Genomic DNA, 25739 nt, shown 5'->3' on the forward strand with positions numbered 1-25739 from the left:
CAAAGATGAAAGAGATAAAGTAGGCATAGGAATATATATACCCTTAGTGAATGCTAGAATAGGAAAAGGGAAGTTTTAACGAGACTAAGTTTCAACCGTACAGGTCTAAATAAAACATTGGTTTGCTTGGGGAAGTACATTAGATGAATGCTTGGAATGATGAATGAATGTAGAATGCAGAACATATACTGATGCACTGTTAAAGTACAGGGAAGAGAAGATAAGAGTAACTTGGAATGGAACCTTGATGGTATTCTGGGAACAACAGGAGGTACAGGACACACAGAGACCGTTACTGAATATTTGAAGGAGATAAGACTATACCATAGTGTTTAGTGAAGGTTTTTGTAAAAAAAATTAAAACTATTATTTAAGAATTATTTATTTACCTAATGATGTAAAGTAATCCAAGGATAACATCTCATACTGCATACTCCAGTACAGTAGGTGGCATTATGCACCTTATAAGCAATGGTTGCAACCCACCCTAAAACCAAAAGAAGAAGAAGCCACACCTTTTGCTCCGCCAGGAAAGACGTCCTCCAACAATCATGGTAACTCAAAGACAAAGAAACAATATTTAATATAACAGAAAATTGCATGTGTAGCCCAAGAGTGTTAAAATGTGTGCACTCCATATAAAACAAAGTAAGGTTAAAAGTGTGACTAAACTGATTCCAAATCAAACAAACTGTGGTGTTAATTGTTTGTATGTAGTTGACTGCAAATTAAGTGAACCTGTGTGTGAAAGCAAACTAATGAGGTGGGCGAGTGTAAATTGGGTGAATATTACCATGGCTGGCTGTGGCCATCACAACAGGATATAATGGCTCACACTCAAGAAAACTCTTGGAGCATGTTAACTGGTTGGACTTTTATTTTCCTCAAAAATGTCGGAAGACAGGCTAAGCAGTACAGTAAGTGCTGCCTGAGTTTTATACATGTGAACTCAGAGCCAAAACACTGTAAAGACCCAGGGTCAATCTCCAGCAGCTTCACCTCTGGCTTGATTGAGATTTGGTCGGGAAGCCAGTGAGGGATCATGCAGGGTTGAATCGGTGGGGGATTACATGAACCTCTGCAGTTTTTATGCCCTCTCAGTGAAACTCCTGACTATCAGGTGAAAAGAGGAGTCATGAGCCTGATTTTACACTGCACTCTCCAGGCAACCAGAGGGAGCTGACTACAACAGAATTAGTTGATTTACATGAAAATGTGTGCAAATATAAGGGTTACCTAAGCATTTTTAAGCTTTATTTGAAATAAGTTTTTCCTCCAGTTCTCTTGTGACTCAGGTTGCCATCTACTGCACATCTCCTCAGTGTCCATTCTGCAGGCTGGTCAGGGGAATTATTAGCAACGACAGTCATGAAACAGAAAATACCTGAAAAACAAGTTTTTGTACCCAAGCAATTATTTGGTATGCATGCAGAGAATACAATAATGAGAAACGGATGAGGAGAAAAGGCTCCATTTGAGCCCATTAGGCTACTTCTTTAGAACCTTAATTTATTTAACTGCAGGCTGAGTAAGGTTTGTTAGATTGGGAGTATTTGTTAGGAAGTAGCTCCCTTTCCCGGAGATTCAGAGGCTCGTCTTGCCCTCTCTCTGGCCCATAATAATCTTTCCCATCCTCAGGGCAGCGCCAACCTTTAGGCTCCAAGATACATGGTGCATGCCAATATATGTGTGTGTGTTTGAGCATGCTTGTGTGGGAATGTGCATACACATACCAGTATAAGCAGTAGCTAAATCCAATTGTTATGCATAATAAAACCCCAGTAAAACTCCTGCTGAGGATAACTAGCTTAGCAGATCTCAGTAGCTGCCATCTCAGCTTTTGACTCTGGTGGAATGCAAATAATTTGTTGGTTAAGGTACATAACCACATAAATCACATATTTAAATGCATTAAATGTTAAATTTGCTATATTGATTTCAATGCAAATCAATATAATAAGGGAGGATTTTCTCTCAGTAGAACTCAGTGAGTGTAAGGACCGTATCTTATGCCCGGCACAAAGTGGCACCAAGCGCAATTTAAGTGTCTTTGTTAGTTTAAGACTGACGCAGTTGTCATTTTCCCATCCAGTACCCACGTTGTTTAAATAGCAAATGCACTTGCGCCCATCTGAGCAACCATGAGTGTGTCTTAAAATGAGGTGTGCTCAGATGCATTGTTATCTTGAGGCAGCGGAGAGCAATTGCGCAATTGACCAACAAAAACCTGGTTTGAAGTCAATGGTGCAGTGTTTCACTGTGATTTTCAGCGCACATTATCAAGACAGTAATATGCGTCTACATAGGTGGGTGCACAACATGCATATACTCTGCTTGTTATACACATACACAGATGCACAGCAGTGCACAAACATGCAAAGGATTACAAATAAAAGGATAACAATGTGAAAGATTATTGTTGTGTACATCAACATATTTTAAAAAATATGTCATAATGGTAAGGCATAACATTTATCAGCATTAGCTAATCGCAGTAATGATGGATGAAATTGTATACTTGTTTGATCAAATCATGGTGATACATGTAGGTATTTAAACAGACCCGTCAGGTTGAGGGTCTCTGTCAAGACCCAGCACATGGATATCAACAACAGATCAGACATGGATTGACTTTCCTGCTACATCAATACATGAGGACATGAAGAACACATGGGGAAATAAATGATGTAAAAACAATGATTAAACTAAAGAAGGAAATAAATCTGGACAGCTCCTACCTGCTTCCAGCAGCAGGATCAGCACCTTGGAGAGCTGATCAAGTCCTGACAACTGTGTATGATGATTTTTTACATGATTAAAATTAATGATTTAATTTCTGAACAATATTTAACAAATATTCTTTGACAGTGATCAGGTTTCCATACTTTCAGCAATTAAAACCTTGCTGATTTGACATGTTACTCCATGACTGAACAAAACGATTTTAAAGAAACCAAAGCTGTAATTAAAAAAATAAACCTTTTCAAAAAACAAACGAAAAGAAATTTGCAACAAATTAATGAACAGGATCTTAAAGTGGTGGTCTGGGGCCACGGGAGGGTCCAGGAGCAGCAGGGGCCACTGTGCTCATTATGGATCGTGCACTTTCACTTCGCACACAAGCAGATCCATTTCCTGTGCAGAGAGGCGCTCCTTCTTACTACTTGGCAAATGCACCATTATAATAGCAATCCACCAAGGTGCAAGCACACTGAGCTTTTAAAGGGAATGGGAGATGACACTTTGATTGGTTTATTGCGTGTTACCCTCCAAAACAAAACATAAACTAGCAAAAGTGGATTTGGACACACTTCGATATGCACTTGCGCCGTGCGCTTCAGACCATGCGCTTTGGATCATTAAAATAGGGCCCTAAATGTCCACAATATTAGTAGTAGACAGAGAGACAGACACCTAGAAAAACAAAGGTACATCAAATCCTTTTAAGCTACAAGCTGAAAAGGATCAAAATAAAGTTGATTTTATTCAAAAATTTAAAAAATCTTGATAGATACTGCATTTTCCCTAGTATTTCATGATGGTGGTCCAAATGCAAAGTGCAGTATCTGCCTTTTTTTTTTTTTTAACAAATAATACAACTAAGAAGGCCATAAAAATGAAGGCACTCCATCCTCTCTATTTGTTACACAGTTTGCCAGCCAGCCAGCCAGAAAACTTTCAACCATTTTTTTCTCAACTTCACTGCCTCTATAGTTATTGCTCTCTGCCTTTGTAGAGCAGAGCTGGCTGCGATTTGCTCCAGTGGATAACTGGTCAAATTTAGATGATATGACTTCACACTGAGATGCCAGTATTTACTATATAGATTCCTCAGGCCAGACAGCAATGTGCTGGTCACAGGTTGTATTGTATTTTCATGACTGGAAAAAATCATTCTCATACTCGGCTCCATCTGCTCTGTCCACCTCCATACATCACCGACAGGAGAACACCTGTTCTTTTCAAAGAGTATGCTGGCAAATGTAGAAAATTATCAAATGAAGTAGAATTAGTTGAGTCATATATAGAGACAGACAGTTTTCTCAGTAAGGATTGTAAGAAATCATACACCAAACCTGTGTGTTTGTGTGTGTGTGTGTGCGTGTGTGCTCTGCTTGTGTGCAGAAGGAACATCTTGACATACCCATTTGTTCCTGGTAAGCTCATGAGCAGAGCTATTTGGACATCTACCTCTATGGCAGAACCAAACAGACTAATCTGTCACTCTGTTCATATATTTATTCATCGTGAAAGCTTTAATTTGGCTGATTGCACTTTGTGATGAAAAAAATGACACTCAATGCTGTTAGATTCCACCATTATAGAAAGTGATAGATAGTGCACAGTCTCCCTTCAGTCTCCAACTTAAAGGGTAATAATGCTAACATTTAATGATTCATATAATTACTTCTATGGCTATGGACAGCCAAATCAATAATTGTGAACATGAACAGCTCTGGCCTGAAGCAAGAGTCATCAGAGACAAGAATCTAATAACTGGTGTCATCAGAAGAAGAAGCCTGGAGCTGCTACAAAAACAATGAACAGGAAGCTAATGTTGCGGAAACAGTCGTAGTACACAGTATGATTGAACTGAGACATCAGCACATATTCTGCCTTGTTACATTTTACAAGTAAAATAAAACTCAGATGGGATTTAATGCACAAAGAAAACTCTGTAGGAACACAAAAGGTCATTATACTGTTTTACATGAGTAAAGCAGCATTTGAACTGAAGTCATTTCTACTTCTGGGATGAGCTGCCTTTCGTTCATCGGAGACTTCTAAGCCAATTCACACAAAATAAAAGAAGTCTTGCAGCTTTAAAGTGGTGCTGCAGATACTTACAGTGTCTCTCGACATCACCGTTCATTCTTGAATGTAACCATTAACATAATACCATCCCAGCCTGCTACTGCAAATCATTCACTATTAACCAAAGCTGTTTAAGTGCCCTTCTAGTCTTTGTAAATAAATTGCAGGTCAGTTGCAAGGCTTTCAGGTCTCTCAATGCTGAGGCTTTAAACTTGACATTTTTCCTTTAAAAGCTGTTTGAAAAGTGTGCACAGCCAAAACAAAGTCATTTGAATGCATAGGCCTAATACTTAAATAAATGGAGGGAGCAAAGCCTACAAGCTAGTTCAGGCAGTCAACCTGAGCTGTACTGCTACATACACTCATATGATGCCTCTCTCTCCATATAATCTACCAAATACATCCTCCCAAATTGGAGGTCTATTTAAGCTGCAAAATTTCCCATTTCTCCCTCAGCTATGCCTATGCTGCTCTGCACCACAGTATTGCTACCTGATCATTCAGACCCACCACCACCCCAGCATCTACCTGCAGGCTCCAGCTACATGAAGATATTTACTCATCAATCCCCAATATCTCCGTGCAGATGTATTCTGCGGGGAGTGATGAGGTCAGGGTCTAGATGCCAAACTCTAACTATGTTCTGCCTGCTGTAAATAAACATTTGAGACATGAGCTGTGTGACTGAAATAAGGTACATTGCCATACAGGCCTCGTATGTTGCTGTCTTATTTATTTTCTATTTGTTCCAGGATGTTACTCAACACTCAAGTTCAGTCAAGTCTTTAAGGAGTCAAGTCTCAAGTAAGTCGATTCTCCCCACTCACCACGCACCTCACGCATTCACCAGGCGTACACATGTTTCTCTAAAGCACTCTGAGGGTGATGTGATGAGGTGGAGATGAAATAGAAGCTGAGAGATGGAATCTTTCAGTAAAACACTGTTTAGGTTGATAACCAGCTACTTTTTTTTTTTTTGCGTGTGTTTACAGAGAGATTTGAAAAATGCCAATTAAAGGCATGTTAATAAACATAAAATTGATTAATTACTTAATTTTATCATTTTAATTTACATAGCAGTCAACATTTTATTTTGCTGTTAATATTCTTTTTATTCTATCTTTAGTTGTGTCACACCTTGTAAAGTTGGTAAAGATATGAGCGTTACAAACTAATCATTGATTACATTTCTGAGATATCACTGCTGATGATAGTTTACAGGTTCCATGTGATGAATTAATGATATAGATGCTATAAAGAGCCGCACAGCTGTGTGTAATGGTCATGTGTAATGACAGCTGTTCTCTTGTTGCAGAACCTCGCTGGTGCAACACAATCGGTGAAACGGCATTTCTTCTTTCTTGTTTGTTTCATTGACAGCTGTACAGACTGGTGGAGCAGGCAGCAAACTGATATGAAAATGGCTGGTTAAGGGTGTGTCTTCATCCATTTATAGCTCATTGTTGGAGTGGAAATGAGGTTCGTGCAGGTGTGTCCAGTTCCTCAATGACTGAGATTTATAAAACAGAACTATGCATACGCACAGCTTTATAAATCTGACAAAAATCATGCATATGCATATTTCTGGCTTTGCACGTGCACACAGTCATGTGAGTTTTATGCACTTGGCCCCAGTAGTTAAACATGAGGTTGAGGTTTGAATGTTTGAATCTTGCAGTCTGACACAGCTGTCAGTTGGTAGGTTTCTATCCACCTGTTTTTATTCACATTCTCAATATAATTGGAAAAACTGAAAAAATCTCAAAATAACTCCAAAAAGTTTTACGCTTCACTGAGGTGGAAAAGTTTGTGTGTCAATGAAAAGAAAATGTGACAAAATGCAATTGAAACACGGTGAACAAAGCATGACATACGTGAAACGTGTGACTTAAACTTACAATGAAGCTCCAGCTCCACTGAAGAAACAAAAAATATCGACAGATGAAAACATCAGATCTATGTGAAGCGATGAGACTGTTCCAGCTGTTTATCTCAACAAACCAACAAAATCAACGCACTATATTCACATGACTGTAGTGGATGGAAACTTGTATTAAAACAGATTTTCTTTTGCTGATCTTTTGGAAATTGGGTTTAAATATGCACTACATTACAACCTCTGAGACATTCATTTTGTCGACAATGATGCCAATATCGTGCAGATACGGTACAGGCTTACATAGAAAAAACAACAAAGGTGTTCAGACGCATGTTGTATGCCGTGAGTGTGTTAAAAGATGTGAAAAGTGGAAGAAAAACATGAAAATATTTATGAGCAAAATCAACACATATATTCATATTTGCAAAAGTCGGCTGATGCATCTCACAAGTGTAATATATGCAGGCTATGTGGAGTCACAGGTCTACATGAGCACATTTGTCAATCTCATCCTGCAGATAAAAACACAATCAGAGACAAAATGAAGTTTGTACTACTATTCTACCCACACTGTGGTAAAATTTCCAAATGTACTCCCACCAATCACACAGGGTAAATTTAAACTGTACAACTTGGTCTTTAATCTGCAACTTCATGAGGATTACATTTCAGGATCTCAATTGTCAAAAAGGCATTGGGGCATAGAAAGCTATCATATTTAGCAGTTAGCGGTATTGAAGCTGGGGGGTTAATTATGAATGCAGCTGGGGACCGCAGATCCACAGGACAGATAATAGTGGAAGTGAAATACAGCTAATGTTGAGAAGAGAAACTAATGAATGAACGAACTGACCTCATCCTATGACAGATAGAAGCTGGAGTTAATGATAAAAGCAGCAAGGTTAAAGTAGTGCACAAGATCAGGACTCTGCACGTGTGCATTTGTATGCATGTGTGAGTGTAATGTACTATATGTGTGTGTCAGTGAAAGTATGTAAGTATGTATGGGGGGGGGGGGGGGGGGGGGGGGGGCACAGACAGGACTATAGTGCATCGGGTATTTTTACAGCCAGGGCCCATTTTCAAAATGGCCTGGCAGGTTAAATATCATTAGAACCACAGTGAATCAGATAGAGGAAGGCTTTCAGAGTAATGGACACCTCTCTAACACACACACACACACAGATGCACACACACAAACCATGTAAGGGCTGCCAGAGAGGGTACAATATGTTCATCTATTTAATCCTGACGGGGTAAAGATAGTGTATATGTGTGTGTGTTGGGAGGGTCATCTGATGGAAGCATAAAGGACATATACATTACTACTGAGAGGGAACACTTCATAAATATGGAAAGAGGAAAGCCGTATGCTCTGCTACATGAATACTGAGAAGACACATAAAGTGTTGTTCTGTGTGAGTGTGTGCGTGTGTGGTATAAAGGTGCAAAAGAAGGGTAAGAGAGGTTTCAAAATGACAAAGAGAGAGAGAGAGAGAGAGAGAGAGAGAAAAGGCTTATGTAGCAGCACATAAATCCAGAGCCATTCAGAGCTGGGACACAGCTATAAAAAGCCAGAGCCCAAACTATAGCCGGGGACGCTCGTTAGGACCTTGGCTGACCTTACAGTGGAGGGGGCCAAAGTGATGATGGGATTTAAGGGAGCACTTGAATAATCCAGTTGGGTACCAGGCATATTCTCTTATACTGACAGGATATAAAATAGCAAGATAAACTCAGAGCAAGATTGAGAGCCACAGACTGAAGCTATGTTTTACACTGCAGGTTTGATTTTTTTTTTAAATAGTTACAGCTTGATTTTTTTTGTTTTACTTTGGAAATAGGTAAAACAAATCATAGTTTGACAATTAAAAAAAAAATCTTAACTCAAGGTCCTCTCACTGACTTTAAATGGAGCTCGTCTTCATTGGCGTTTGTCATGAGAACCTGATTTACATACAGTATGTCTACATGGATGGAACTCCTTCTGTTGCCCTCTACTGATGAAGACAATGATATGCAGGTAAAAACTCTTAAAAGTGCAAGTTTCATTTTGCATCCAAGTCCAGCTTGATAAAATACTCATTACCTTTGCTGATCGGAGAACAAGCTAACCTTCGCTTTTACTGAGTGAAATGTAGCTAGAAATAAGCTAGGAAATTATTTTAATAATGGTTCATTTCTAGCTATAACGGCTTTGACTTGACTTGACATCCACCATTATGACAGTATAAAAAGAACAGGAAATCATAAAAAGTGAATTCAGTGTGGCAGACACAAGGTTTCATTTATGCTCCTCAACTCCATGGTCCCACTCAAAATCTTCTCAGACAGAAAAAGCTAATTACGGATCTCAAGTGAATCTTTGAGTTTTAGTTACTTATAACTCATGAATTGGAAAGCTAATCCTAAATAGATTTAACAGGGATTGGGCAGGATTTGGATTTGATGCAATCCTGAATTCAGATTTAGTCAAATGCTAGTTAGCATTAGCCGTGAAGAACTGACATAAAAAGCTTCACAGAAACTCCATGAACAGAAAATCCAGATTTTATGACTGGATGAAATGATTATGGACGCTCTGCAGCATACTGGGAACAGCTAACAAGGTCACAGTTGTCATTTGATCAGTACATATTAGCATAAAAGGTTTTTACACTCTGATGACAGAGAGTACAATTGAACACAGATTATTGTGATTATTTTTGACAAGCTAAAAACAACAAAGACGTAGAGAGTAGTAATAGTAGTTTACCTTTATGAGTCTAAATTTCTCATTTGGCTCTTGATATGAAAACATGTCAGCACTTTTAAAATACAACCAGTGTTTTATGTCCAGGCCTCTGAGCACACACAATTGCTGACAAGTTAACAGCAGCACCTCGCATCAAGACATCAACCAGTAACCTGAGATTTGAGCAGTCACTTCCCAATCCTTTCTTTGTGTTTTCACCTCTCCTTCTGTTTGTCTTTACTGCAGACTTTGTTTCAGTCCTGTCTCTTTCTCAGTCTTTATTCCTCTTTATGTTGACTGCTTTCCTCCTCATATTCATGCAAACCGAGTGCACACACAAACACCGACTAATACCCACACACACACATACACACATTCTCTCACTCTCTTTTCCAGCAGGCTCTTTTCTGAGTGACAGAGTATTAGGGAAGTGTGTGATTGAAAGAGGGAGTGAAGAAAAAATGAGGGAGGAGGGCAAGGGACACAGGATCACCTTGGGAGAGCCAGTAATTGAGTGAATGGCTGGAAAAATGGATGAAAAGAGAATGAAGAAAGAATAGTTTGTTTACTCCTCTTGTTGTTTCAAGTTCAAGCAGTTGTGAACAGGTGAGGCATTTGTTGCATTATGATAACATATTTGTCTGAAAAAATCATAATATCTTAATGAATACTGTGATCTTATTGTGGCTTAATGTCATGTGAGTGTTAATCATAGTCTTTACTGTTGGTGTATTTTGAAGAGTACATTTGTATTTCACAGCAAACTGAATGGTTGTTTAATGGCACAAAAGCAGACGCAAAATGACTATACTGTATGTGCATTAATTAATCCCCATACATTTAAATGTGATTTTGAGTCATACACTTGCACTGTATTCCAGTCAAATCAGTGTTAGATTTATGTAATCCATAAGAAAATGGTGCCTGAATCATATTTCATTCTCCCAAAGTCACAGTTAGGGCAGCTTTTAAGGAATTACAGGTTTAGCCTAACAGTGCCAATTAAGTAATATAGGACTGACACAGACTGAGGCCAAAAAATGTATATTTGAGTATGTCAATTTTAATAAATCCATTTAATAAATCCAACCCTACAAAAGTATATTATTAGACAGAAACTTTGAAAATGCAATAAGACTAGACAGAAAAGTAATTCAACTTGTGAAAGCCTCCTTGAAACTCTTTCAGTTTGCTCAGCTGGAAGTCAGGTTGTAGAGTTCACTGCACAGGGCTTATTGAACACACCTAAAGACATTTGGGGAGTTGTAGTGTATCTCATTTCCTGACTGTGACAGACCAGGATTAGCTTTGTGCTGTAGAACGTAAAGGCTAGACTACACAAGAGAGATTCAGGAATACAAGGTGTAGACGTCTGGATTAACACTGGATTAAGTTGTATTGCAGGTCCTTCCAGGTCACTCTGAGTGTGTGTGTGAGTGTGTGTGTGTGTGTGTGTGTGTGTGTGTGTATGTGTGTGCCTTCAACAGAGTCACCTTCCCCTGGGCGTCAAGGTAGGTTTGTTCACATAAAGTAATAAAACCATACATATACCTATTGAGCCTTAGGATAGAGACAAGGCTAAAGCTGAAACGACTGATTCTAATAAAATGTCTTTGGGAGTGCAAATTCTGAAGTTACAATTGACAATACTCATGTTATAAATGACAGAATTAAAAAAAATACTCCTACTCGCGGTGAGGCTACAGACACACTCGGTTCCTCGCTAGCCTCCTGTCTTAACAATCTCTGCCTTTTAACATCCAAACCTTCTCGCATCACCCCCCCCCCCCCCCCCCCCCCCAGTCCATGGCTCAATGAAGTCATCAGAGAACAAAGGGCAGAACTCAGAGCAGCAGAGAGAAAATGGCGTAAATCCAGCAAACTCACTGACCTCAGTGACTATCAGGGTCTCCAAGCATGAAAAACTGCTAAGACCATTTACTATCAGAACAAGATCTGTGGTGCCACAGACACTTGGAAAATTTTAACTCGCTCTTCAATCCGCCACCTCCTCCGCCCTCCACTCTGCTCACTGCAGACATGTTCACCTCATTTTTTACTGACAAGGTCTCTGCCATTAGTAACCAGTTCTCTCAGCCTGACCAACTGCCAGCTAACAGGGCGGCACTCTCCTCATTCTCCCCTCTGACTGAGGAGAAAGTCTCCAAACTTCTGCTGGACTCTCATCCCACTACCTGTCACACACATCATCAACTCCTCACTTACAATGGGTGTGTTCCCTGACGCATTAAGGCAAGCTGAGGTCACCCCACTACTCCAAAAAACCTACGCTCAACCCAGCCCAGGTTGAAAACTACAGACTGGTTTCAGTCCTGCCCTTCCTATCAAAAATACTTGAGTGCACAGTCTTTAACCAAGTCTCTGAATTCCTTTCTGAGAACAACCTGTACGACCCACATCAGTCTGGCTTTAAGCAGGGGCACTCTACCGAGACTGCAATCCTGTCGGTTATGGAATCACTACACTCAGCTAGAGCTGCTGGTCAGTCCTCAGCTCTATTGCTAAGCCTCCTCATATCTCATACCATAGCTATGCTGACGGTATCCAGCTCTTCCCGCCATTCCTGCCAGAAGACCACAGAGTCTCGGCTCAGATCTCATCATACCTTTCTGATATATTGGCATGGATGAAAGAACACCACCTTCAACTTAACCTCTCTAAGACCGAGCTCCTTGTCATCCCAGCCAGTCCCTCTTTACAAGACATCAGCATCCAGTTCGAATCAACCCAACTCCTGCCCACAAAATCTGGATGGTTCAGTGCATCACAACATGAACACACATCAACACAAATCTGCACCCAAAGACAGATGGAGAAGGGTTTTTCCTCAGTTAGTTACTATAACAATAGAAATAAAATAAAGAAATTGATTTGGTAAAGCTGTTTATCTAATTATATCAAACCGATGGTATTTCAGCAATAATTCTAATGTATCTCACCTCAAACATGGTCAATGTTTACACCAGCATGTGCATGCCCAGTGTATGTCAATGGACAGGTGATATGCATTTTCAGGCATATTAGTAAGGACAGAGATTAATTCTGAAATGATGCTAAAACGCTCATGTGGACAGAGATCATTTTTGTTTTAAACCATCTAGACATTTCCTGAAGAAAAACGTTCTGTTTGTTGAGCTGTCGTTATCACGCTTAACTATGATTGGCACAACTGTTTCGGAGCTATGGGAGCAGTGATGTGACTGGCTGCGAAAGTATTTAATAATCACCACACCCACTGATCTATATTCACCTTCACTCAAGTCCTTTGCATCTTGCAGTGCCTGCACATGAACCAAAAAAGCAGGTGCACATAGAGATGCCCTCAAAGTCCATGCACCTCTGCACTTGGCATTTATTACTCAAATTTCAACTGAGAGTGCAAAATATTAAACTGAGAGTGCAATGCATGCTTTTGTAGGGCCTGTCTGCGTCATCTTTTTCAGACAAGCTCTCCCAGCTGCACAGGCCTGACTCGACCTGCAGGTGGATGACAAACTTCCTGTCTGACAGGAAGCAGCACGTGAAGCTGGGGAAGCATGTCTCCATCTCCCTGACCATCAGCACCGGTTCCCCTCAAGGCTGCGTCCTTTCTCCACTTACACCAACAGCTGCACCTCCAGTCATCAGTCCGTCAAGCTCCTGAAGTTCACGGATGAGACCACCCTCGTTGGGCTCATCTCTGGTGGAGATGAGACTGCCTACAGGAGAGAGATTGACCACCTGGTGACTTGCTGCAGACAAAACAACTCAGAGCTCAACAATCTAAAGACAGCCCCACCCACCCCCATCACGCTGTGTGACCCGCCAGTCGACACAGTGGAGTCCTTCTACTTCCTAGGAACCACCATCAGCCAGGACCTGAAGTAGGAACTGAACATCAGTGGCCTCACCAAGAAGGCTCAGCAGAACATGTACTCCCTGCAGAAGCTTAAATTGAAATTCAATCTGAAGCTGAAATTCAACCTGCCAAAGGCAATGATGGTGCACTTCTACCCCATCACTGAATCCATTCTCACCTCCTTCATCACCATCTGGTAAACTGCTGTCACTGTCAAGGACAAAAGCAGATTGCAGCATATTATCCGCTGTGCTGAAAAGGTGATGGGATGCAATCTGCCATCCCTCCAGGACCTGCACGCCACCAGGACACTGAATAGAGCAAGAAAGATCACGGCAGATCTCTCCCACATAAACTTTTCGAAATGTTCCCCTCCAGCAATAGGCTGAGGTCTGTCAAGACCAAAACCTCACTCCACAAGAAGTTTCTTATCAGCTGCAGCCACCCTCATCAACAAGGCCTGGGAACCCCAGTGACATGGACTCTACCTCCTCTCCCAATGGACATTACACGTTATATTAACGTAACACACCACAATCTCACAGCACATCAGTGATGTTGGTCCTACATGGCATGTTACATTAATTGTATTTTTTATTATAAATTATGCATTCTGCATACACTGTTTACTTCTGGTCAATACCCTGTACATTCATCCCATTCTCTTTTATTTAATATTAAATATTTAAAATTTTAATCTGTAGCTGCTCCTCTCACCATAATATATTTTATATTTTTATTTTATATTTTATAACTTGCATTTTCCTGTATTGCCCAGGACAAAAAAGCTAAATATACTAGCCTATGTAGCTAACATTATACCTTGTTAAGCAGTGTGTCCATGCTTCATAAACACTTGCAGATGCAGCTGCTGCATGGATTGAAATAAAAAACAAAGTCAGATTGTAGAAGTTAGACTATCACTCTAAAGTTGATTAGCTGAGAAGTCCTCTCCTCAGCCCAGGTAAATGCACACTGTGAGTCAGGAGGAATTAGTGCTAAAATAAATGTTTCTGTGTAGATGCTCCAGCAGCTTAGTGATGTATGATCTGAGCTGTGAATTAAAATCCCTCTTTTCCCTCACATGTGTCCTGTAGTGATGCTGTGGTCATCCTGCTGCCTGCAGATCATCTCATCTCAACTCAACTCAGGACATTCCTTCAGCAATGCAACAAACACTCAGCATTTACATCTTTCTTTTTAAATATGTTTCAGTACAAGTTTGTCCATCACTTAGCTGGTAACTAATGTATTGTAGTTACACATCGCAAAAGTGACCCACCCTTTGTCCTTTATACGTCTTTTAATGAGGCAGTTACTGAAAACAGTTGCTGAAGACACTTCAGTCCAAACGTGTGATTTGTTTGAATTTTCTCAGGTGAAACTACAGTGTAAAGCAGACACAGCCTTTGATTTTTTATAGATTTTTCCTCAGTAAAAAACAAAACAAAACAAATGTAATGATGCCTCCAGTCTCATGCCTTTTCTTTCATCCTGTTCTGAGCCTTGTTCAAATGCAGCTGTTTATTCCCTATTGTAACAATTTAAATTAGAAAAAACGTGATGTTATTCAGTTTACACAAATGTGTATGACTGGTATTCGCACTTTCTTCGTGAGTGTTACTTGTAAGGTAGGTCTTCAGAGCGTGACTACAGACTAGAGCTCCATTTCCTAAAAGTATCTTAAGGCAGAGACTATCTTAGTCCCACTGCAACATCATGGATTAAGATCATTTTAGCCTGAAGATGAAATAATGGAAATAATGATTCATTATTATTAATACTTTTCTGTCACACACAAAGGGCAAATCTTGCAGTAAACATGTTGAACTCTGAGGCAGTAATATCCAAGTAATTAACATCAGACTCAAGTAATTAACAGCATATTCAAGCAATTAACATCTGCAACAGCTTGCAGTAAGGGTTGTCATTGTAATTGTAATGAACAACAGTGAACACAGTGACTCAAAGAACAAACATTTTATGGGATTAGATTTGCTTCATAATAACTGATCAAAATCTCCCAAAAATCAAACAAAAACATTTATTGAAAGCGATTAAATATAATATGAACAAAAAAATAACATAAAATGAAAAACTGACACTAAAACTATACAAGACATTCGATTATAAAATTCTACACTTTTTTCAGTTTTTCAGTCTCACTGCTTAGATTTTTCAGTTCAGTGGTCTGGATGAGCAGTAAGTGGTATGAAACTGAAGCAGTAAAACTGAACAAATGGACAGCAAAGATCAATCATGGTCAGTTAAAGAAAAATTGAGAATTTTGCAGTCAAATGTTGTATAGCTTTATTGTAAGCCTTGCCTTTGGGCTTATTTTTTGGTTTCAATTTTTTTTCATTCACTTCTAATTAAATGTACTTTGTTTCAGTCTTGGGAAATTTTGTTCAATTATGAAACAAATCTAACCAATAACATTGGTATATTGGAACAGATTTAGTGGTACTGACAAGTGAAATGACAAGTGACTTGTCATTTCAGGAAAGTTTCACAAGAAACTCACTCATCCCTCTTCGGAAAACCAGTTTAGTTCCCAAGAAACTGGCGTTGCACAAAAGATAGCTGTCGTTTGTTTCCAGATGTTTTTGTACACATTCACCACCTCCGATCAATTGGCCACAACAGGAAGCCACAATGACCAATGTTGCAGGGATGCCAGTGCACATTTACAGTTGAATGTCTCCCTAAGACAGCAGGTAACTTGGGCCTCTAGAGCCAAATATTTGATAGATTGGCTGAAGGTCTCCAACATGTCAGCTTGAGTGACCTTCGGCTGATTCATGAGAGAGGCGAGTTCACTTGTCTTTTCCTCAACCTCTTCACGAATATTTGATTCAGCCCGCTGAACCTCCACTTTCAGACTCTCCTCGACATCGCGCAGACTGCTCCTCATGCTGTGTTCTGGAGTCTTGGCAGCATCTGATCTATGAGAAGAGGAAATGCCAACTTACTATCAGCCCTACGTGTGTGTCATAGACAACCCACTTGTCTCAAGCAAGAAAATCTGTGTTAAGAATATGCACACGTACCGTCACTCCTCGCCTCCTTTTCTGTGATGATGAAGTCTGTTTTTGAAGCTTCACTAGTTCAGTGCTCTTGATAGCATATATCTTACAACTTGAGGCTTTCCAGAACTATGCATCTGCATACACTGAAGAACACAGACAAACAAATAATGTGTATGGTCATTTACAAAATAAACAGTGAAGATTCAGTAGTTGGTATTTTTCAGTTTCCATCGTTTGTTGGAGCACTTGCACCTAAAGTACAAATGCTTCAGGAGGTATATTGGTGTGACTTTGTGGCTAAGATGTTGCTTGTTGATTGGAGGGCTGTATACACTCGCTTGCCAGTTTATTAGGTACACTTAATAAACTAATACAATATCATATAGGTTTTAGTTTACTAATTACTCTGGTTATACTGAGAGGTGTTTCTATATTGTTCATCCCATCCCAGTGACACCTTCAGAACAACGCAACACAGCTCAGCATCACTGCAGCTTCCAAAATGACCATACAAGAAATCAACACCTCTTTAAAATTGAATAAATAAAAACTGAGCATTATAACCTTCATGACAGAGGGATAATTTGCAGGCCTGTTATACAGAATTGGTTTTATCTAGGTGTATCAAAACACTGGCAAGCGAGTACAGTTTTCTTATTCAGTTACATTTTATTAGCTTTGATAAGCCAATTATTATAAATATAGACAGGACACACACAGGAATTAGAGAATTAACTACTTTTTGTTTTTCTAGTATTATCTAACAATTCCTACATGTTTTCTTAAGTAACCTAATGTGAAAAGTAAGTATCAAACCTTTTGTCTCAGTTGTGCCAGACCCCCCTGCAGTCACAAATGGTGAAAGAATCTGATGAGTTGATGTATTCTTGCATGGTGTTGGCAATTTCCAGGACTCCAACACCTTCACCGATGGTCACATGCAATGAAGCTGAAGGTAGAAGCTTTTTAGTGAGTAGTTCTATTAGCTCACTCATATCCATATTATATGTCAGATGGATGATGAACAAAAACATTACACTTATGCAGTCTTGATTTTTAATAAACCCCGCTTACAGTATGCATTTATCTCACCTTTATCCTCAACATCAGCCAGATAGATTTTTCTTTTGAAACTTTTGTTTCTCTTGCTGGGGTTTTGAAAGATGTTGGAGGTTTGTTGTAAAGGCTGAGGGCAGCAGGATGGTGGCACAGAGGAGGACATACTTGGTTGTGAGAACTGGGACCCAAGACCTGAGTAAGTACTGGGGGCAGCCTGGACCCTTTCTGTTCCACATACATTAAATGTGCCTCAATCATGCATCAGGAGAGTTCTGAAAGAGCCACTAGGGTGAGGAATAAAGGTTTCCCTTGTGATGTCATCTTCAAGATAGATACTATCCTCTTCCAACTGTGGATGAACACATTTTTTAAAAAAGTTTAATATTACCTTCCATAGCCAGTTCAGCAAAATCCCAATCAGTACAAGATGCAAATTAAGCTATTTAGTTGACATGTAAATTAGTGGCTGACTAAATATTCAACTTTACTCTGCAGGTCTTGCATTTTTTGTGCCAGAATTTCATTCCAAAACAGATTTCCAGTGATAATTAACAACAGGGAATATCTATTTTCTGTACCGCAGCAATTGCCAAGCTGTTTAGATGACTGATTAAAAGTTTAAAATGCCCTAAAGATGTTTTCGTTAACCTGTGTCTGTGCAAAATTTCATTACCTTTAATGTTAGTTCCAAAATACATCTAATTCACTCCATTCTGGTGTCTACTGTCAGCTCTTGAAAGTTAACAGTAATGTTATGGGAACTGGGACTGGAAATCTGGCGGGATGTGAAATTTAGTTCAATCACACTTTCTCTGAGTCGGCTAAGTTAAGTTGCTACCACACATATCCTAACGTTAAACTTACTTTGCTAACGTTAAGTTATGTTCCACAGTGCTAGTCATAACTAGCCGCTGATAGTCGAAACATAACGTATTTAAAATATGCTACGTTACAGCAAAAGTTCAGTCTTTCTTACCTTGAAAATGGACTTAAAGCGTCCCCTTGACAGGTACTCTGATGTCATGGTCAGTCTTTTAGTTTCATGATGTAAATGAAATGTACTGCTTAATGAGTGTAGTAGGGGCTGGGGGTGGGGCAGGTCACGGATCATGCACATGTTGAAGTGGGTGGGAAACACTGAAGTGCGCATGAGTCAGCTGGGTTGTGAAGCTAACTTCCAAGTTCGTCACATGATGTACACTGGCCCTGCATACAATCATTACTGAAAGTACTAAAGTAAAAACAGTTCAAACTAACTTTACATCGAGCAGCTACAACAATAAAATGTTGCTTTGGCATTGACTCAATTATAAATTATAAATTTAACAAAGTGATTTTTTTGGCTTGTAGATGAAAAATGCTGTCTAGCCTGTAGCATCTTGGAGAAAACTGTGATCTTAAAGTTCTCCATGTCTGCCCTTGATGAATATGAGAACATAATCCAAAGGGTGGTGGAAGAACAGGGGTACACCTGTAACAAAGGTCTTGCAAGTCCTGCAGACCCAGTATGGAATTACAAGAGGATAAATGATGTTGTAGCATCAGCAGTGTCAAAAAGTGGACCATATTGTAGAAGGAAAGTAATGACAGGTATGTTGAGAGCTGCTGGATAAAAGTTGGGAGAGCAGTGCGTCAGGCAAGCACTTGCTGAAATGACCTCAGTCTACACTCAAATGAGAAGAGATGGTGCTGCCAGGCAGACAAATCCTCATTTGTATGTTGCAGAGTACGCAGGACATAAATCACGCATGGATCAAAACAAGATGTATTCAGATGTATTCAGTGATAAGATCTTGGTTTTGCAGTCATGCCTATCAAGAACAACCTCACCATTTATGATGAGGTCTGTAGAGATATTTGCTTAAAGTATGGCCTTTTTGATCAGTTAAGCGTTGATTATGGACAGGAATTCTATCTTTGCTTGCACCAACAAGACAACCTCCAAGCTTACCGCACAAACACCAACAGGCGCCTGTAAATACAAAGCCTGTCAAGGCAAAACCATGCTACTGAGAGAAAGTGGTTTGAAATAAATGCAAAAATAAATTACTCAATCAAGCATGCTCTTTATGTGATGTCCAACAACGGTTTGCTTGAAGTCATCAATTTTTTTATCAAATTTAGAGGTCCTCATCTCTGGAATTCACTAAGTACAACTTTGAAGTCGTCATCTTCTTTAATAACTTTCAAATACATTTGAAAAATATCTTTTATCTAAATAGAATTTTGTGTGACTGCGTATGTATTACATCTCTTTCACATTTAAAGCGTTCAAATATCTGTCTCAATTATTTTTTCTTTCTTTTTTCTTCTCTCTGCTGTACCTGCTTTTAATCTATTTGATGTTGTATTGTTGTATTGTTGAAATGAAGGAGAGGATTTTGTATAAGCCCTCTGGGCTTCCTTCCTCTCCTGCACAATTAATATAACTTTTTTACTGCGTAATATTTTACTGTAACTTTAGTGCAAATAAATTAAACTAAGATCACAGTTTAATCTTTACTGAAAATGTTTAGGTAACATGTTGAACAACAGGACACAAACATATGACTTTACTTACAAGTATGAGTTTTTGCCTTTGTTAAATTCATGGCATTAATAAAGTTCAAAATTTTTTCAAACTTGTTTGATTTTGTGTCATTTTTACATCAGTATTTAACTGTGGCACTAAAATGAGCGCTCATTTTACCCCATCCCCATGCTCATTTTACCCCTACCTTGGGGCAAGTTGTGCCATAGGACTAACTTTTTCTTATGTGTCCAAACCATAATAATTAGAAAACCTATTTTAATTTCCATGGGTACATAACAGCCTGAGGTATATAAAGTAACTATTATTTGAAACAAATACACTTTTATTTTGAAGTAAAATGTTACCCCGTTCTCCACTACACACTGACTCAGAATAAATGAACCCTAAGCCAACGAGTAGCAGATAGAGGCAGGTGTTGGGCAGGAACAGGAAACATTTTATCAAGTATGTGATATACACCAATGAGCCAAAACATCATGACCACTCAGGTCTAGGATACATTAAGCTGGTGGTCATAATTTTTTGGCTTATTGGTGTATAACAAGGTAGTGACACTTTTGCAACAACTACAGCAATGAAATTTCTGAAAAAAAAATTGCCTTAGGTCTCATGAGTGGTTTGTTTTTAAAAATTGTAACTATAAGTTTTATAACTGCTCATTGTGTAAGTGACAATTGTGTGTATGTTTAGTAAATTGGCATTTCCCTCTCCTCATGAGGGATGAGGAGCAGTCTAGGCCATGTTGAGGAGAGTCTGAAAGTAAAGGTTAAGTGGGCTGAATCAACTATTTGAGAAGAGGCTGAGGAAAAGACAAGTGAATTCGTCTCTTTCATGAATCAGCTGAAGGTGTCAAACAATAAACCATAGCTGTCTTTTGTGCAAGGCCAGTTTCTTCAGAATTAAGAAGGATGAGTTAGGTTCTTGCTAAACTTTCCTGAAATGACAAGCCACTTCAGTACCACTAAATCTGTCCCAACATACCAATGTTATGGGTTGAATTTGAACAAAATTTCCCAAGACTGAAACAAAGTACATTTTATTGGAAGTGAATGAAAATAACTTGAAACGAAAAATAAGCCCAAAGGCAAGGCTTACAATAAAGCTATACAACATTTGATTACAAAATTCTCAATTTTTCTTTACCTGATCATGATTGATCTTTTGCTGTCCATTTGTTCAGTCTTACTGAAAAATTCAGCAGTGAAACTGAAAAAATGAGAGATCCTGATCAGTGAAAGAAAAGTGTGGAATTTTATAATGGAATGTCTTGTATAGTTTTAGTGTCATTTTTTCCTTTACGGTCATTTTTTGTTTCACATTATATTAGGTATGCACGATATTGGATTTTTTGCCAATATCCGATATACCGATATTTCCAACTCACTGTGGGCGATTGCCGATGCCGATACCGATATATGCACATATTTTTTTCCAGCTGGCTGAGGAGACTATTATGCATGCAAGCATAGATTGTATTAAGTATGATCAAGAAAGACAATATATGAAGGAAGAATTTAGGAAGACTGGAGTTCAGGAGCTCAGCATTAAAACTTTAATGAACTTGCCAAGTGGGTGGAGCAGTAGAGTTTTCTTTGAGTATATTAGACAGACAGGATTAATGTGTAGGATTTAATCTCTGGTCAACACTCCGGAGCAGAAGGTGGCGGTAATGCACCTAATATGCTGGTTGCCAACCGCCGTTATAAATAAAAAAAAAGAAGATGAAGTTTTTTATTTTTCAAACAGAGTGGTACATCCTGTCAGCCGAGGGATTTCTTATCTGTGCAGCCGAACACTGCAGCGCCTCAATGGACTGTTTCACCCTGATGGTCCCGGTGCTTCCTCCGCAGGCTCTACTTCACTCAGCTGCCCATCAGACCCGCTGCTCCCTCCCACTTTCACCCGAATAACAAATTGGGGCTTGGTGGTCCAGTTGGATCCACATGGAGAGCCGGGGCTAACGTTAGCTGGGAGGCTAGCGGAGCGTTAGCCGCAGCATGAGGGAAGCACAGCCAGCTAGCCTTCGCTAGCCTCCCAGCTAACGTTAGCCCTGGCTCTGTGGAGCACCGAGCCCCGGTTTGTTATTCGGGTTAAAGTGGGAAGAAGCGGCAGGTCTGACGGGCAGCTTGAGTGAAGTGGACCGTCAGGGTGAGACAGTCCATCAAGGAAAGCACAGTCAGGCGGCGGAGGAGATGGCGACATATAGGACTCTCATAATCGGCAGAATTCGCCGATGCCGATATTTCATTTTAGAGCTTTGATCGGCCGATACCGATGACGTGCCAATAATATCGTGCATCCCTACATTATATTTATTCACTTTCAATAAATGATGATAGTATGATTTTTCATGCATGACTTTTACCTGTAATGGAGTTTTTTTACACTGCTGTATTGGTACTTTTACTGCAGTAAAGGATCTGAGTACTTCTTCCACAACTGATTACACCCCATGATGCAAGTGTTTGACTGGAACACCAGCCTTTAATCTTGCCATCATCAGAGGAGTCGGTTTCATCTAGAGTCAGACAGATCTCCCCATCCTATACATCCTCCTCTCCCTCATCCTCCTCTTCCTCCTGTAGGGCAGTGGGGTCCATCAAAACTCTCCTGTATATAAAAGCATTACTTATTGTCATGATTTGCATCCAGGTTCTTTTTTTTTTTTTTTAGTCTTTATGTGCTGACAGAATTTGAATGTTTGACATTATACAAATCTAAATGATATAACTACCTAGAAGATAATATTAACGAATGCTGAGGTAAACATTACAGTGACAGTGAAAAAATCTAATGGATTATTGAGAATATTCCTTCACTCATATATACAAGCGATAGTGAGGGATCTCTATATATGCAGACAGATAACGTTCATATATTATATAAGAGAGATTTTAAGTTATTAATGTGGCATTGTTTCCATTCAGGCTATATGGATATCATGTGTAGTACCTCTCACCAATTTCAATAAATTCTACTCAACAACTGCAGCCAGAGTATATTTTTCTAAAGATGTCTCTTTGTAGTATACTAACCTGGATGTGCTGAAGAACTCCTCCATTTGCTTCTCCATGTCCTGGAGTTTTTGTTTCAATAAAACCTTCAGTCCCTCATATGAACCCATGGACATGTTAAAAGGACAGCCTACAAGGGGGGAAAGGGGTGATATTAGATTGATGAGAAAGAATAACAGAAATACTTTCTTATGTGAGCTCACAATGTTGTGTAGCCTACATTTGTGACCTTTAAATACTGTAACTTTGTATTTAAATGAATCACAATCAAATACATAAACGCATGCTAAATAATGATCATTATACACAGGTCCTCGTCAATCTGCTGGATCTCTCTTTTTACAGCTTTTGAAGATCCAGTCAGGTAGCGGCAGTGGTTCCTTATCTCTTTGATGAGAATCCCATCCTCTTCTTGAAGTCGAGACAGCAGCATTACTTTGTCCAAGGCCATTTTCTTTGTCTCTAGGGGGACTGTGGATGCTACAATAAAGTCATTATATTGAATTTCTCTAACAGTAATGAAAACAAACTTCCATAATAACTGAACATTTTTATTACTCCCTAAGAGCAATAGACAAAATAGCACAGGGGCCATTGTGTGGAAGATTTAAATACATTGTATATAACTGATAATGTCAGACAAAAACAATATTAAAATCAGCATTGATGTAAAAATACAAGCTATGTAAAGTGCAGAAAAATGCATATACCAGAATCCCACGGCCAAATGGGGAAGTCTTGACTTAGAACTGCATCTACTGTATCAACAGCCTGTGTCTGGCACAAGGCTGTTGTAAGCTGCAATTGCCTCCTCCAGTTTCCTCTTTTCCTTCTCAATAAGCTCCCATTTGGGCTTACGGCCTTGTTATTGTCTAAAAATGACTTGAGGTACAAATATGAAAAAAATCACCATTTGTCTCTTGCTGCACACATGCCACAAATTACTCCAATGTAAAAGTGACAACAGAAGCTTGATTTCAAAATAATAAAATGTTAATAATAAGAAGAAGAAGAAGAGGAAGAAGAAGAGGAACAAACCTATGGCTCTGTACAGCTCTATTTTTCATTGTTTGATTTTAAGGACAAGGCCCTCCATGACCCACAGCAGTCCCTGTTAGTCTTGGCAGTTGGTGGACTTTGGACCTTAATGCAAACATTCAATTGTCAATAAATACAATTTCCTTAAATGTAAAACGACAAGAAACAGGTCAAAGTAAATATTTTGTAGCTCAAGGAAAAATCTTACTGGATGCAGCCCACTCCTCAACCTCCTTCACCCACCGCTTCATTTCCCCTTCTGTTGTCTGCAGGGTTGTCAGTAGGTTTTGAATGTCTCTGTGGTTGTTGCTACACGAGAGAGGTATGAATTGACCAACGGTATTGAAATTGAATACTGGTGAATTTTACGATATTTTCACAAATAGAATAAACCTAATACAGTCTGAACTTTGCAACCTTGGTTTTCAAGAATGAAGATGTCGTTTCAGTGTAGACACACATGGGGTCGCTAGTCTGTCTGGTTCATTGAGCCATGCGTTGTCTGCCAAAAGAGCGACGAATCCATCAACCAGCATACTTAGTCCAACGGATTTGGTCAACATGAAGCTAGCAGGATCATCTCAGGTACAGTGAGCAGCCCCCTCTTCATACGAGTATAAAATCATCAATTCCAGCAAATTATTATTAAAACTCTTCTCGTTTTCAATGAGGGTAAAAAGCAAAAAAAAGGGGGTGTGGTGGGGGGGATCCCTTATGGGGACCTTATTACGCATGATGTCAGTGGGAATTCCCATTGACACAATTAGGATTTCTTCTTTTTTCAGTCCCTTATTAGCTGTACGGTGTGTACCTGAACTGTAGAGGTTAGACAACAATGGCCAGAAAATTTGAAATTTCTTGTTTTATTCCTCACAGCAATGGCAGACGGTTACTCAGAAGGCGGTCATTATGTGCAAAACATCAGATGTCGGTGGAGATACAAGATACACAGCAATTATAAATTAATCCATTAATTAAAATGAGTACCGTCACGTGGAAAAAAGACAAATCCACGTTTGTTAACGATCTCAAGTCACTAGAAAAACGTAACCACGTAGGCCTGTCTCCAATATTACTGCCGTAAATCACCTCTCATCTCAGAAAAAAAATACATGTATATATATATATATATATATATGTATATATTCACATTAAAATAATTAAGAGTAGATAAAGATTGTTTGAATTAATAATAGCCAAAAGCATTTTTAGTATTTGTGATATGTTACAAACGTAATTGCGGACAAAATACATTTCCATAGAAATGTAATTGTGAATGCAGTTTAGTTGTGTGAGAACGTAATTTTGAGGAGACAGGGTTGGTGTGTGACACAAAATAATTTGAAACATTATTTCCTACTAGACTGGCCTTCATTTCCCAAAATCATCTTCAGGTTAAAATGATCATGATGTTGCAATGGGACTAAGATAGTCTCAGCCTTAAGATACTTTTAGGAAATGGGGCTCTAGTCTGTAGCCACACTCTGAAGACCTGCCTTGCTAGTAACACTCACCAAGAAAGTGAGAATATCAGTCATACACATTGCATGAGACTGGAGGCATCATTACCTTCGTTATGTTTCGTTTTTTTTTATTGGGGAAAAGCCTGTACAAAATCAAAGGCTGTGTCTGCCTAACACTGTAGTTTCACCTGAGATAATTCAAACATATCACACGTTTGGACTGAAGTGTCTTACAGAGGCTGTAGCAACTGTTTTCAGTAACTGCCTCATTAAAAGACACATAAAAGAGTTGAGTTGAGATGATCTGCAGGCAGCA

General features: G+C 39.2%; 3 long non-coding RNA genes across 7 annotated transcripts; 1 reads left to right on the plus strand and 2 right to left on the minus strand.

Moving 5' to 3' along the window:
* Nucleotides 1–456: 456 nt before the first annotated feature.
* On the plus strand, nt 457–6915 carry LOC121901700. The gene is made up of 4 exons (XR_006097369.1): nt 457–554; nt 5272–5425; nt 5568–5619; nt 6131–6915. It is a non-coding gene; the product is annotated as an uncharacterized LOC121901700 (long non-coding RNA).
* A 7709-nt stretch (nt 6916–14624) lies between these two features.
* LOC121901694 lies at nt 14625–19878 on the minus strand. 4 transcript variants are annotated; one of them, XR_006097358.1, is made up of 5 exons: nt 18352–19878; nt 17409–17724; nt 17133–17265; nt 16338–16459; nt 14625–16232 (listed from the first exon to the last, which is right to left on the minus strand). It is a non-coding gene; the product is annotated as an uncharacterized LOC121901694 (long non-coding RNA). The 4 variants fall into 4 exon arrangements; XR_006097357.1 differs by having other exon boundaries at nt 18049–19878; XR_006097355.1 differs by having other exon boundaries at nt 17409–19878.
* Nucleotides 19879–22182: 2304 nt separating this feature from the next.
* LOC121901697 lies at nt 22183–24484 on the minus strand. 2 transcript variants are annotated; one of them, XR_006097364.1, is made up of 7 exons: nt 24378–24484; nt 24169–24269; nt 23961–24065; nt 23633–23794; nt 23266–23402; nt 22944–23052; nt 22183–22518 (listed from the first exon to the last, which is right to left on the minus strand). It is a non-coding gene; the product is annotated as an uncharacterized LOC121901697 (long non-coding RNA). The 2 variants fall into 2 exon arrangements; XR_006097363.1 differs by having other exon boundaries at nt 22944–23402.
* Nucleotides 24485–25739: the final 1255 nt, after the last annotated feature.

This window comes from Thunnus maccoyii, chromosome 8 (genome assembly GCF_910596095.1).
Source record: "Thunnus maccoyii chromosome 8, fThuMac1.1, whole genome shotgun sequence".
Lineage (NCBI taxonomy): Eukaryota > Metazoa > Chordata > Actinopteri > Scombriformes > Scombridae > Thunnus > Thunnus maccoyii.